This window comes from Sus scrofa, chromosome 14 (genome assembly GCF_054392235.1).
Source record: "Sus scrofa isolate SSC_HxYL_T2T_F1_AM1 chromosome 14, Sscrofa_HxYL_maternal_Yorkshire_Landrace_v2.0, whole genome shotgun sequence".
In the NCBI taxonomy this organism is placed as follows: Eukaryota; Metazoa; Chordata; class Mammalia; order Artiodactyla; family Suidae; genus Sus; species Sus scrofa.
In genome coordinates, this window is record NC_139396.1 from 159,717,104 (window position 1) to 159,729,201 (window position 12,098).

At 49.4% G+C, this 12,098-nt stretch overlaps 1 protein-coding gene across 7 annotated transcripts in view; it reads left to right on the forward strand.

The window, feature by feature from the left end:
• Nucleotides 1–12,098, forward strand: part of PTPRE (protein tyrosine phosphatase receptor type E) — a 162,189-nt gene that overhangs the window by 18,134 nt on the left and 131,957 nt on the right. The window lies entirely within an intron of this gene.

Here is a 12,098-nt window from a genome sequence, read left to right on the forward strand (position 1 = left end):
CTTAGAGCTTGGAATTTCTGAGCAGGAAGGAAGCTTAGAGCAGATACAATGATTTTTTAAACTGTTTTTCCACGCACACTGGTCTGTATTGATCCTGTCCGTCCTTCTTTCGGAAGTTTTCCAGTGCCAGTCCATCCCCCCCTTTTTCATGACTTCGCTGGTTTTTCTCTGTGCGCCCAGAACCATTTGTTCTGGAGTGTGACAGATTTGCTGTGTCTGAGGCAGACTCCGTCAACAAGCCTGGCTGAATAAATAGGAAACGCGCCACCCTGGGTCCAGACGCGGAGGTGTCTCCTGGAAATGTGTCTCTATCTTTGAAAGAGCGTTTTGGAAGGTCCAGTGTTGGGTAGATAAGGGCTGCACTGATGGTGTCACATCAGAAAAAAAATCATAGCATTTGGTTTCATAGTGTTCTTTGTCTATAGCCCGATTTTTATAGCTGAACAAAACTCAGGCAGCCGTCTTAGAGGTCAAGGGGACACCGTAAATCAGCTTTCACGCTGCAAAAGGAAAAGGACCCAGAGTCATGCAAAGGGACATGTCGGTTAAATACAGAGATTGCTGTGAATAGATTTATGCATCCAGTGTGTTTACAGTTGTCGAGCCCTCATGAATTGTGAGCCCACTGATGTTGTTGGCTGCTCTCAATCACTTTTAAATTACACGTGTGCTGCTTAATCTTAAAATGAAACCTCGTACTGGTAAACATTTCAAATCACAGCATTAAGCCCTTGAATTGGATGGGGGAGGAGCTTACCACGCATTATAAAATAAAATTAGGAGGTGCCGTGCAGTCCGGGCGGCTTATGTAATTAGATTCGGTCAAATGTAATTTTTCAGGTTAATTTCTTCCAGGAGGTATGCTGTGTAAATAATAAAGTTATAAATCCCATTTTATGTTTAATTTATTATATAAATCCTGGTTATTAATGTAATAAAGCATTTTAAGTCAATTACTTGGAAATATGAATTGTATGGTTACATACAGGTAAAATAGATTTTTTTTAAAAGAAGTCAGCGAGGATAGAGATTTTATGTGTTTAACAAATAGAGGTGTTTAGCTGTTTATCATGTCTCTACCTGGGCCAGGCGCTCGGGACACAGAGGTCAGGAAACGGTGGTCACTGCCCTCCAGAATCAGCTAATCTGGCATGATATTTCCAGAGGGTTCTCCAGGACCTGTAGCCCGCAAGGTTCTCGGCCAGGTGTGGGCAGGTGCGTTGAGAGCTTGTGAAGATGTGAGGGACACCACACCAGCATCTCCAGATGTTTTGGCCACAGGAACGCCATCACATTCCTGAGCCTGTCAGTCTGCATGCCGGGATCTTAACCTGGGATCTCGTCACAGTCTATGGCTGGTGTTCAGAGGGTCTGTACATTTAGAGGGGCCAATTTTTACGCTTTTATTTCCATATCATCAGCTTCCTTTGTAATCCTCTATTCTTCATACCTTAAAACTATTTTTTTCACATGGCTGCTCCCATGGCATAGGGAGTTCCTGGGCCAGGAATTGAATCTGAGCCGCAGCTGCAACCTACGCTGAGGTTGTGGCAACACTGGATCCTTAACCTGCTGCACCACAGCGGGAACTCCCTTAAAACCTTTTTTAATGGTAGGAACCATTCAGCATTTTTCCCAGAGTTGACTTTTTAATTTACACACAGAGAAAGTCTCTCTTTTTGGTGTAGAGCTCAAACACGAGTTTTGACAAATACATGGAGATACAGAAGCACCACCACAATCAAGACACGATCTTGGCCTCCCCAACTGAAAATTCTTTTGTGCTGCCTCTTTCCAATCAGACCGTCGAACCCCTCCTGACTCTTGGCAACCACTGGTCTCTTCTCCATCCCTATAATTTTGCCTTTTCTTGAATATCCTCTAAATGGAATCACACACCATGTAGCCTTTTGAGTTCGGCTTCGTTCACTCAGCACATGGATTTGACTCATTCTTGCTAAGGTGGGCATCAGCATTGCCAAGTACATTCCATGGTGTGGATGTGCTCACTAGCGGTTAACCACTCCCCAGATGGGGGGCATTTAGCTTGTTGCCTGTTGGAGGCACGTGGAATAAAACGGCTATGGCAAGTGCATGTAGGTTTCTGTGTGAATCTGTTTTCACTTTGCTTGGAGACGTAAGTAGGATGGGGCTGCTGAATCACATGCATGTTTAATTTTGTAGGAAACTTTCAAACTTTTTTCCATAGTGATGTACTTTCTATTGTACTATTTCTATTGTACTGTCTTGTATGTACCATTTGGTTGCCCAGCAGCGGTGCGTGCGCCTTCTAGTTGCTCTGCATCCCTGCCAACATTTGCTGTGGTCTATTTTTTACTTTCCTAATCTTGCCATTCTCTTAGGTGAGTCGTAGTACCCCACTGCAGTTGTAATTAGCATTTTCCTCGTGACCAATGGTTTTGAGCATCTGTTCCTGTGCTTATTTGCCAATTTCTCATCTTCTTTGATGGTGTCTGTTCAAATATTTGGCCAATTAAAAATATTGGATTATTGGAGTTCCCGTTGTGACTCAGTGGTTAATTTATCTGACCAGCATCCATGAGAATGCAGGTTCAGTCCCTGGCCTCGCTCAGTGGGTTAAGGATCCAGTGTTGCCATGAGCTGTGGTGTAGGTCGCAGACAGGGCTGGGATCCTGGGGTGCTGTGGTTGTGGTGCAGGCTCGAAGCTACAGCTCTGATTAGACCCCTAGCCTGGGCATCTCCATACACCAAGGGTGCAGCCCTAAAAAAAAAAATTTGAATCGTTAGTCCAATGTATTCTGTTTTATGCAATGAAAACATTATGCTGAGAATAAGCTTCTCTAGATGGCCAAAGGGATCCATGTCACCGTTCAGAATCCCTGAGAGACGCACTAGCTTTAAAATATCTTTATTAATGGGTATTATTTACATTTTTGCATTTTCCTGTGGTTTAGCTACCTTGCTCAAGATGGTAGCTTGCCCAGGATAGAATGTATCCCTATGCCGTCCTTCTCTCTTTCTGTTCTGTGTGCATAAAACAGACTTTTGCATCACTGCTCCCGTGCCTGGGTGGGATCCCGAAAGCCTCACGGCTCTTCTGTGAACGGTCAAGCATTTCTTCTCTTTTTAATTGTGAAATTCTTTGGCCTTCCTTGATTCTTCACCCAAATGGAAGAAATCTGAAGTTGCAGGGAAATGTGACCCACCACGTTCCGGGAGAAGGGTGCTGTTCCACCTTTTTAATTAAGAGCGGCTGCGGCACCGCTGGACCTTTCACGCACTGGACCAGGCTGAGGACCGCACCTGAGACCTCTTCAGTGACCTGAGCCGCTCCAGTCGAGCTCTTAACCCGCTGCGCCGCAGCAGGAACTCCAGGAGCTCTTTCTTGAGGCAGGGTATACCTGTGAGTGGGTGTCGTCGCTGTCTGTGGTTGTCTCCACAACACCGTGGACTGACATGTTTTTCTGCCTTGATCTCTGTTTTTTTTCACTGCAGCTCCCCCACTGCAGAACTCAACTCCCAGCAAAATTTTTTTCATCTAGTCGGGCTCTTTTTTTTTAAGGCTCTGTGGACTCTTTCAAGTGGGCAGCTAAATATTGACTTAGTCATATCAGAATCCATGAGTCAGATTTCAATATAGTCTTCAGTGGCTGTCATTTTTAGGAACCATGTGCTTATTTGTGATCAATATATTAGTTTTGTTTTGTGGTTCTTCTACTAAGGAATAGAAGGAAGATTATAAGGTACAGAAATTCTTGCCATAGTATTTTATTTTTAATTCTATGAAAGGCCTTCCTTAGAGTCTCTTCTTTCTCGTTGCAAAGGAAAAAAAAATTGGCAAAGAAAAGTAAATGCAATGCATGTATTGAAAATTAATGTTTGGCAGGCATACAGAAAATCATGCCATGCTGAGGAACTCTGCCATGTGTTCTTTGTAGCTATGAGATGAGCTTTACTGATAAATAGATGCCCTACATTTTATATTTGGCACTCTTAGCACATGCAGATGTATGCTGAGTGCTTCTGATTTGGGAAATCAGAGAGAGAAAAAAATATTCTTACCTTCCAGCTGTGCACCATTCCTGTGGGAGAACGAAGAGCCACACACATGATGTGACAAGGACAGTTATAAGGAAGCACCACGTGAAGTCTGTTTCAAGTCTTGTGGTACTCCTCTAGGCCTGCCATTGACGTTTTATTTTTTGGTGTCACGTCTCTGTTTTTCTCTCAGAGAGAGGAGGGTGGGCAGAGGCGCTTTTGCTCATTTGCGCGCGTGTGTGGGCACGGCCACGCTCCCACTCACCGTTATCAGGTTCCTATGCTGCTGTGATCAGTTCCACCAGCGTAGAGCTTAAGGCCATACCCGGTTCTCCCCACGGCGTCCTCGGGTCAGGAGCCCAGGTGCAGCCTCTCGCTTGCGGGTTCTCTGCTTGGAGCATCACGGGAGGAGCTCAGTGCGGCAGCAGGCAGTGCTCCTCGCTGGAGGCTCTGGGATGCCTGGGCTCCCGAGGTCGTTCAGGTGACGTCCAGCTTCCATGCCTGCTGCCCGCTGGGGCGGTTCTCAGGTTCTAGAGGCCACCCCCCCCCGGCACCTGGCCCCCTTTTCCATCCTCAGAGCCAGCAGCCGTGGGGGGCGTGCCCCCCTGTGCCCTCGCCTCCCACTCTTCTGCTCCTTCCCTGCCTTCAAGGGTTCACGTGGCTGCACTGGGTCCACCACACGATCCAGGGTATTCTCGCCACCTGAGAGTCGACTGATTAGGAACCTTAATTCCCTCTGCAAAGTCCTCGCCCAGCTGTGCTCAGATTAGTGCTCAGCGGGTAGGCGTCTTGGGGCGTATTTTTAGAATTCTGCCTGCCAGCCCCCTCCCCACATTAACATCCAAATTACAAAATTTGACGTTCTCCTGAGTGGCTGTTTGCGTCGAAGGGATTTGTTTCCGTTTCCGAGACAATATGTGCCAAGATAATTTTGTGATATTTACACATTTGGTGTTTACGCCTCGCAGACTCCATTATACATATCTTTAGGAATACTCTTTACATAAATTAAGATGATTTGTCTCTTTGCTGAAAACATAGCAACACGCCACACATTCTGGATGAAAATGAGGAATTGTTTATATCACGGGACAAATTAAACTCTGGGAGAATGCTGAAGTAGGAGAGACGGCAACGTGCTGAAATGTTCGGCGTGTTTTAGGTTTCCTAGGAATCTCCTTGCAAGCAGAATCGCAAATTCATACGAAAAAGCTGTTTGATTATGATGCCATCAGAGATCCTCCAATGTATCTGAGGTTCCCTGGCATTTAACAGAGAAAGGAATCCTGACACACCTTGTTTTCCTCCCTGGGGCTGCCCAGGGGGCCTCCATCACCTGGGAAGACAGCTGCACCCCTTGTGGTGAAGGATGGGGGGGCGCGGTCAGGGGACGTGGGCGCTCTTTGCTCTCTGCAGCCCCCCGGCCCTCCTGGCGGGGCCATTTGGGGCAAGTTCTGTGTTCTCAGGCCTCAGTGCTGCTCTCCAGGAATAATAAGCCTGGCTAGGATGTGATGAAGTAACAGCTAAGAAGATAATTAGTACGTTAGAAGGAGTTAGACTCCCGATAGTTAAACAAGCAAAGGGGAGGGAAGGGGGGAGAGGGAAAGAGTGGGGGTCCCCAGTGGTTGAGAGCCCTCCACTTTCTTCCTCCCATTTGTCCTGACAAATTCTGGACCCAGGATGGCGTCGACGGTGGTTCTCAAGTGAAGGCACTTAGCAGAGGGGTGATCTTGGCACCAAAAGCAGAAGAGCGGAGGTTGGCCTCGGGGCCTTTCTCAGCAGGAGAGCGGGTCCCTGAGGGAGGCCCAGGCTGTCCCCCGCTCCCTGGGCTCCGTTTCGTGGCTTCCCTGCGGGAGCCTGGAGCCGGAGTGTGAGGCTGCTCTCTGCAGAGGGTGCGCCTGTCCTTTTATGCGTTAGGATATTTGTTTGCTTTGGAGAGTCGCACACGTTTGCCTTGGGGGACCAGTCTCTGCAGTCCACCCCCAGGGAGTAAGAAACTGTCCGCAGACTGAGCTTGGCTGTCTCTCCAGATGGGACACCCTCCTTCACCCCTGGCCGGCTTAGTGATGGTTTTCCGGGCCTCTGCCCCCTTCCTGGGGCTGTGCCCATTCTTAGGACACATGGTGCCACTTCCGCACCTCCCTGGCTCAGCCCTGGTTTAGGAGACTCAGATGCCAGAGCTCCCATTGCAGCTCAGCGAGGTCAGAACCCAACGTGGTGTCTCTGGGGCATGGGTCGATCCCTGGCCTCACTCAGTGGGTCAGGGATCTGGCGATGCCATGAGCTGTGGCATAGGTTGCAGACACAGCTCGGATCCCGTATTGCTGTGGCCGTGGTGTAGGCCGGCAGCTGCAGCTCCAGTTCAACCCCTGGCCTGGGAACTTCCGGGAAAGAAGAAAAAAAAAAAAAGCAGCAGCAGCAGCTGACACCTGGCTGCTTGAACAAGATACCCACTGTCCCAGGTTCGCTTTCCTGGAAGGAGACACTGGTCCCTGCACCCCGGCCCAGGTTTTGAAGCACAGAGGAGCGGCAGCCCGCATCTTCCCGCTCTGTGTCTGGGAGCCTGGCGTGTCTGCCCCACGACAGCTCAGCGCAGGTGTCTGGGGGCGTTGGCCTGGCTGTGTGATACAGGCTCTGCGGAGGGAGCCAAGTGTCTGTGAGGCCTCAGCCTGGGGCAGCCCCCAAGGGGAGGCCCCCTCTTTAGACCTGCAAGGTGGGGACCTCTCTGGCCTTCACTGGCCGCGTTGAGCGCAGGGCTGGCGCTGGGGCCCTGTGATGAGCCTCCTTCCTGAAAGAGAACTTCCGCCCGCCCCTCCTGGCCCCCACTCTGCTCTCCCTGCCCCATCCCAGCCTCCATGTACCTCGGTGGTGGCGTTTGCCCAGCCTCTCATTAGCCGGTGCTCCCATCTGTGTCTGCCCGTCTCGCTCCTGGTTTCCATGGAGAGGCTGGCAGTGGGGACACATGACTGACGCTGCCATCCTCCCCCGGAGCAGCCCCCTGGGTGCTGTCGGTGCGGGGCTCCCCTCCTCCTCCCCCTGCCCCAGAGTCTGAGGTCTCTTACACCCCCGGTACCCAGGTTTATGACACAGGCCCTTCTCCCCGAGCCGGGGTCTGGACGCTGCAGCTCCATCCATTGCTCCTGGTTCTGTCCCCGGGACCCCCCCTTCTCCCGCAGGACCCACCCCGTCACTCTCCAAGGGCGCCTTGTTTAACCCAGTTTGCTGAGCACCCTGGCCTGGAGAGGGGTCCAGCCCCTCACAGGGTTACGCTGGGGGCGTCGGGGACCTGCGGGCTCTCTCGTGCCCAAGACAGGTCTTCTAAGAGTCCAGACTCTCACAGGGACCTCCCCCAGAGTCTTTACCAAGGTAGAAGCTTCTGGAAGGAGCCCCTGGTGTCTGTCATTTAAATTAAGCCTTGCAATTGCATGAATCCTTACGGAGGCCGTACACACAGACTCTTTGGTATCAGACATCAGGACCTCCCTTGTCACTGTGCAGGTGGCAGTGGCCTTGGAGCCCCCGCTCCCGGGACCACACTCTCCTGGCATCATGGAACGCCATGGGGGTGGGGTGGGAGAACCTTCCTTCGTCAGCTCCCCACACTGCAGCTCACCCCATGACCCTCTTCTTTCTCACTTGAACTGGGAAGTTACTCGGTTCGCGCGATACCCCAGGGGTATCCAATGTCATCTTTTAAATGGTGACAGTCCTGGATCCTAGAAGCTCCTGGACATTTTGTGAACCTCACCAGTCACAGCATGGTACGGGCCACCCCAGGGTGACATGCATGTCAAGACTGTTTCATAATTGGGTATGGGTTTGGGGTTTGTCTTTTAAATAAAAATGTAATTTGAAACGACATTGCTTGAGCGATGTAGTCAATATTTATGGAATTTAATTAATAGTGGCGTAGGTACACACATATCTGGGGTTGCCTGGATCATTAACCCTGTTGAAGAGAGAACTGATTCTGAAACCCAGGCTGCTGGGTGTTGTAACCCCAGGCCTGTTCCCCACCCGCTGGCTGTTTAGACCCAGTCCCTGACTGGTGTGCTCGCTGCAGTTAGCTGAGAATTTCTAGTTACAGTTCGGATTAAAGATGGCCGAGTGTTTGCTGTTCTATAAAAGGCATAAATAGCAATTCTTGGTACAGTGAAGGCGGCCCCTGTCGGAACTAACAGGAGTATTAAGAGCTGAGACTCAGAGTTCCCACTGTGTTTCAGCTGTAAGGAGCCCAACTAGTATCCACCAGGTTGCGGGTTAGATCCCTGCCCTGCTCATTGGGTAAGGATCCGGCGTTGTCGTGAGCTGTGGTGTAGGTCACAGATGCGCCTCAGACCTGGTGTTGCTGTGGCTGTGGTGTAGGCAGCAGCGGCAGCTCTAATTCGACCCCTGGCCTGGGAAATTTCCATGTGCCCCGGGGGGTCACGGCCCTAAAAAGCAAAAAAAAAAAACAAAAAAACTAAGACCATAACGCCCATATCATGTGCTCTGCCCTCTGCAGGCAGTTCCCTTCTGCTGCAGACAGGACTCTGATCTTTTCATACACAATGCCAAAGCAAAGGTGTTGATTCTGGCAATCCGGCTGCAAAATTTTTATTAATGGGACTAAGGTTTTAAATAGATGATGTTAGGAGTTCCCTGGTGGCCCGGGGGGTTAAGGACCTGGCATCCCTGCTGTGGCTTAGTTTGCTGCTGTGGTGCAGTTTGATCCCTGGCCCGGGAATTTCCGCATGCCTTGGGAATGGCCAGATAAATAAATACATGACTTGAGTTGTATTTATTCAGATGACAATGCCTTTTTTAAAAAAACTGCATCTTTCCCCTCCTCAGGAAGCAATCAAAGGCTCCTCATGCACCATTTGGCCCCAGTTCCTCTCCGGCACCCTGACGGGGCATGCATTCGGCACTGGTGAAAGTTAGGGGGTTTGCAGTTCTGCACTTGCCCAGATTAAACCGCGAGTGTAATTTGTAATTAGAATTTTGGACTTTTCAAGCTGAAATTAGGTTCTAGCCATTGGCCAACTGGGGATGGCATTTTTCCAGTGAGGGAACAGAGGTCCTGGGGTTGTTTCTCATCCAGATGGAATCAGTATGTCGGTAGGGAAGGAAGGGATTCCTTGCGTCTGCCTTTTTAAAAAATTGAAGTATGGTTGATTTACAGTGTGTTTCTGGTGTATAGCAGGTGATTCGGATGTATTTATGTACATACTCTCTTTTATATTCTTTTCCACTGTGGTTTATTTCAGGATATTGAATATAGTTCCCTGCGCTCTGCAGTAGGATGTTGTGTTTATCCTTCTGTATGTAATATTTTGGCACAGGCCTTTTTAATTTTTGTTTAATTATTTGGTTTTTGTTACGACCACTCCAATGGCATATGGCAGTTCCTGGGCCGGGGATTGAATCCAGGCCACACCTGCGACCTACTATGCAGCTGTGGCAATGATGGATCTTTGAACCCACTGCGCCAGACTGGGAATTGAACCCACCCCTCTGCAGCTACCCGAACTGCTGCGGACAGATTCCTAATCCACTGGAGCTCTGCATATGCCTTTTTAAAATAAGCTGTTTATAAGTGTATGTATCTCTGTGTGTGTGTTACTCCATGGCTGTTCCCCAGACATATTAATAAAGCTGTATGAGTAATATTTAAGTAGATAATACTGTCTCTATTTTATTTTATCCTTTTTTTTTTTTTTTGTCTCTTTAGGGCCACACCTGTGACATATGGAAGTTCCCAGGCTAGGGGTCGAATCAGAGCAGTAGCCACCGGCCACAGCCACAGCAACTCAGGATCTGAGCTGTGTCTGCGACCTACACCACAGCTCACAGCAACGTCGGATCCCCAACCCACTGAGTGAGGCCAGGAATCAAACCCATGTCCTCATGGAAACTAGTCAGATTCGTTTCCACTGAGCCACAATGGGAACACCTTATTTTTTTGAAAAAGCTCTCCTTCCCCTGTGTCGCAATAGGGTGTGAAGCCGTGTCCTCTCCGGTATCCTGCCGTGACTGTGTGTGCAAAATTGCTTTCGTGGTGGGACCCAGTTTCCTCCCTGTGCAGGGAATCGACAAACAGAATCCCTCCATGAAATAGCAGTGGCGAACGAGCCGGCGTGGCAGCCTCCTGATTAGGGGGTGTGTGCCATGGTTGGGGGGGCCCTAAGTTCTAATCACTGAGCCCAGCACAGGCGTGACTCTAATTGTTGGTTACATGGACCGTTTATATTTTCTTCAATTCACAATATGTTTAGAATGGATCGGATCTCACCTTTGCATTGTATGTGCTGAAGGTGTTGAACCGGTTCGATTCATGTCCAACTGACGTGATTACCACAGTCCAGCCCATTAACACCCCCCTCCCCTCACCGAGTGACCTTTCTATGTTTGGGTGGTGACAACAGCTCTCCTCTCTTAGCACATTTCAAGGGGTGAAGACAGCGTTATTAGCTGTGGGCGCTGTGCTGTCCGTGAGCTCCTCCGAACTTAAGTGTCTTGCAACTGAAATGTGTGCTCTTTGCATCCCATCTCCCCCTTTCCCTACCCTCAGCCCCCGGCCACCACCGCTCTACTCGTCACTTGCGTAAGTTCGACGTTTTTAGATTCCACGCAGAAGTGACATCAGGAGTTGCCCTCATGGTGCAGAGGAAACAAATCCAAATAGGAGCCATGAGGTTGTGGGTTCAATCCCTGGCCCCACTCAGTGGGTTAAGGATCTGGCATTGCCATGAGCTGTGGTGTAGGTCACAGACACGGGTTGGATCCTGCATTGCCGTGGCTGTGGTGTAGGCTGGCCGATTAGCTCTGATTAGACCCCTAGCCTGGGAACTTCCATATGCTGTGGGTGCGACCCTAAAAAAATAAAAAATAAAAAAGGGACATCAGGAGTTCCCTCGTGGCGCAGTAGAAGCAAATCCAACTAGGAACCATGAGGTTGCGGATTCAGTCCCTGGCCCTGCTCTGTGGGTTAAGGATCTGGCATTGCCGTGAGCTGTGGTGTAGGTCACAGATGCGGCTCAGATCCTGCGTTGCTGTGGCTGTGGCGTAGGCCAGCAGCTGGAAGGCCCATTCAACCCCTAGTCTGGGAACCTCCATATGCCTCGGGTGCAGCCCAGAAAAAAAAAAAAGCCAAAAAAAAAAAAAAAAAAAGTGACATCGTACAGTGTAAAGTCTTCCAGGTCCACCCATGTTGTTGCAAATGGCAACGTTTTCCTCTTTTTAAGGCTGAGTAATATTCCATTGTGTGTGTGCATGGATATTTTCTCTATCCGTGTATTCATCAGTGGGCATTTCGGTTGTTTCCGTATCTTGACCATAAAGCTGCAGTGAACACGGGGTGCACATATTTCTTTAAGAGAATGATTTTGTTTCCTTTGGATATTTACCCAAAAGTGGGTTTGCTGGATGGATAGTCCTTTTTTTTTTACCTTTTTCTTATAACTTTACATTTCACATGTTATTACTTCTTAAAATTCTTTGTTCCGCTACTTGTGTAAATTGATAAATTGCTCAAATTAGCATCCTTGCTTCTGCTTTTGGAATGGGAGAGGCGGAAGCAGAGCGACTCATCTTTGTGAAGGCAGAAGCTCCATCCTCAGGCCCCACATCTGTCTTCTCCAACCTGGGGACCCCGGGGCGCTCCTCCTGGGCGAGAATTCGGAAGTTCCGGGATCACACCCTCTGGGAGGAACTTGAGGACCCCACACGCCAGGCCTGCTGCTGCAGAGGGCTGCTTCCCGCTCTTGGGCCACGATGGTATGGATGCCTTTCGGAGCCGAGGCTGTGAACTCATCCCCATCATTCACTGTCTTTAAATAGCGCAACGTCCAGTGAAGTGCTTTTCCAGATGTTGCCGCAAGTGACATCACTTGCTCGTGGCTCACGTTATAGCTTTTCCAGTCAAATGTGACTTTAGAACACTTCCCTCTTACCAACCAAAGGGAATCAGTCTGTCACTTACAGAATATGCTTCTTGGGATCTTTTAAAAAATTCTTTCAACCCTCTTTATTTTTAAAACATCCGATTCCCCCAGAGCAAAAACACCCAGGGCTTGTTAAGCATTATCCTTGGAGGG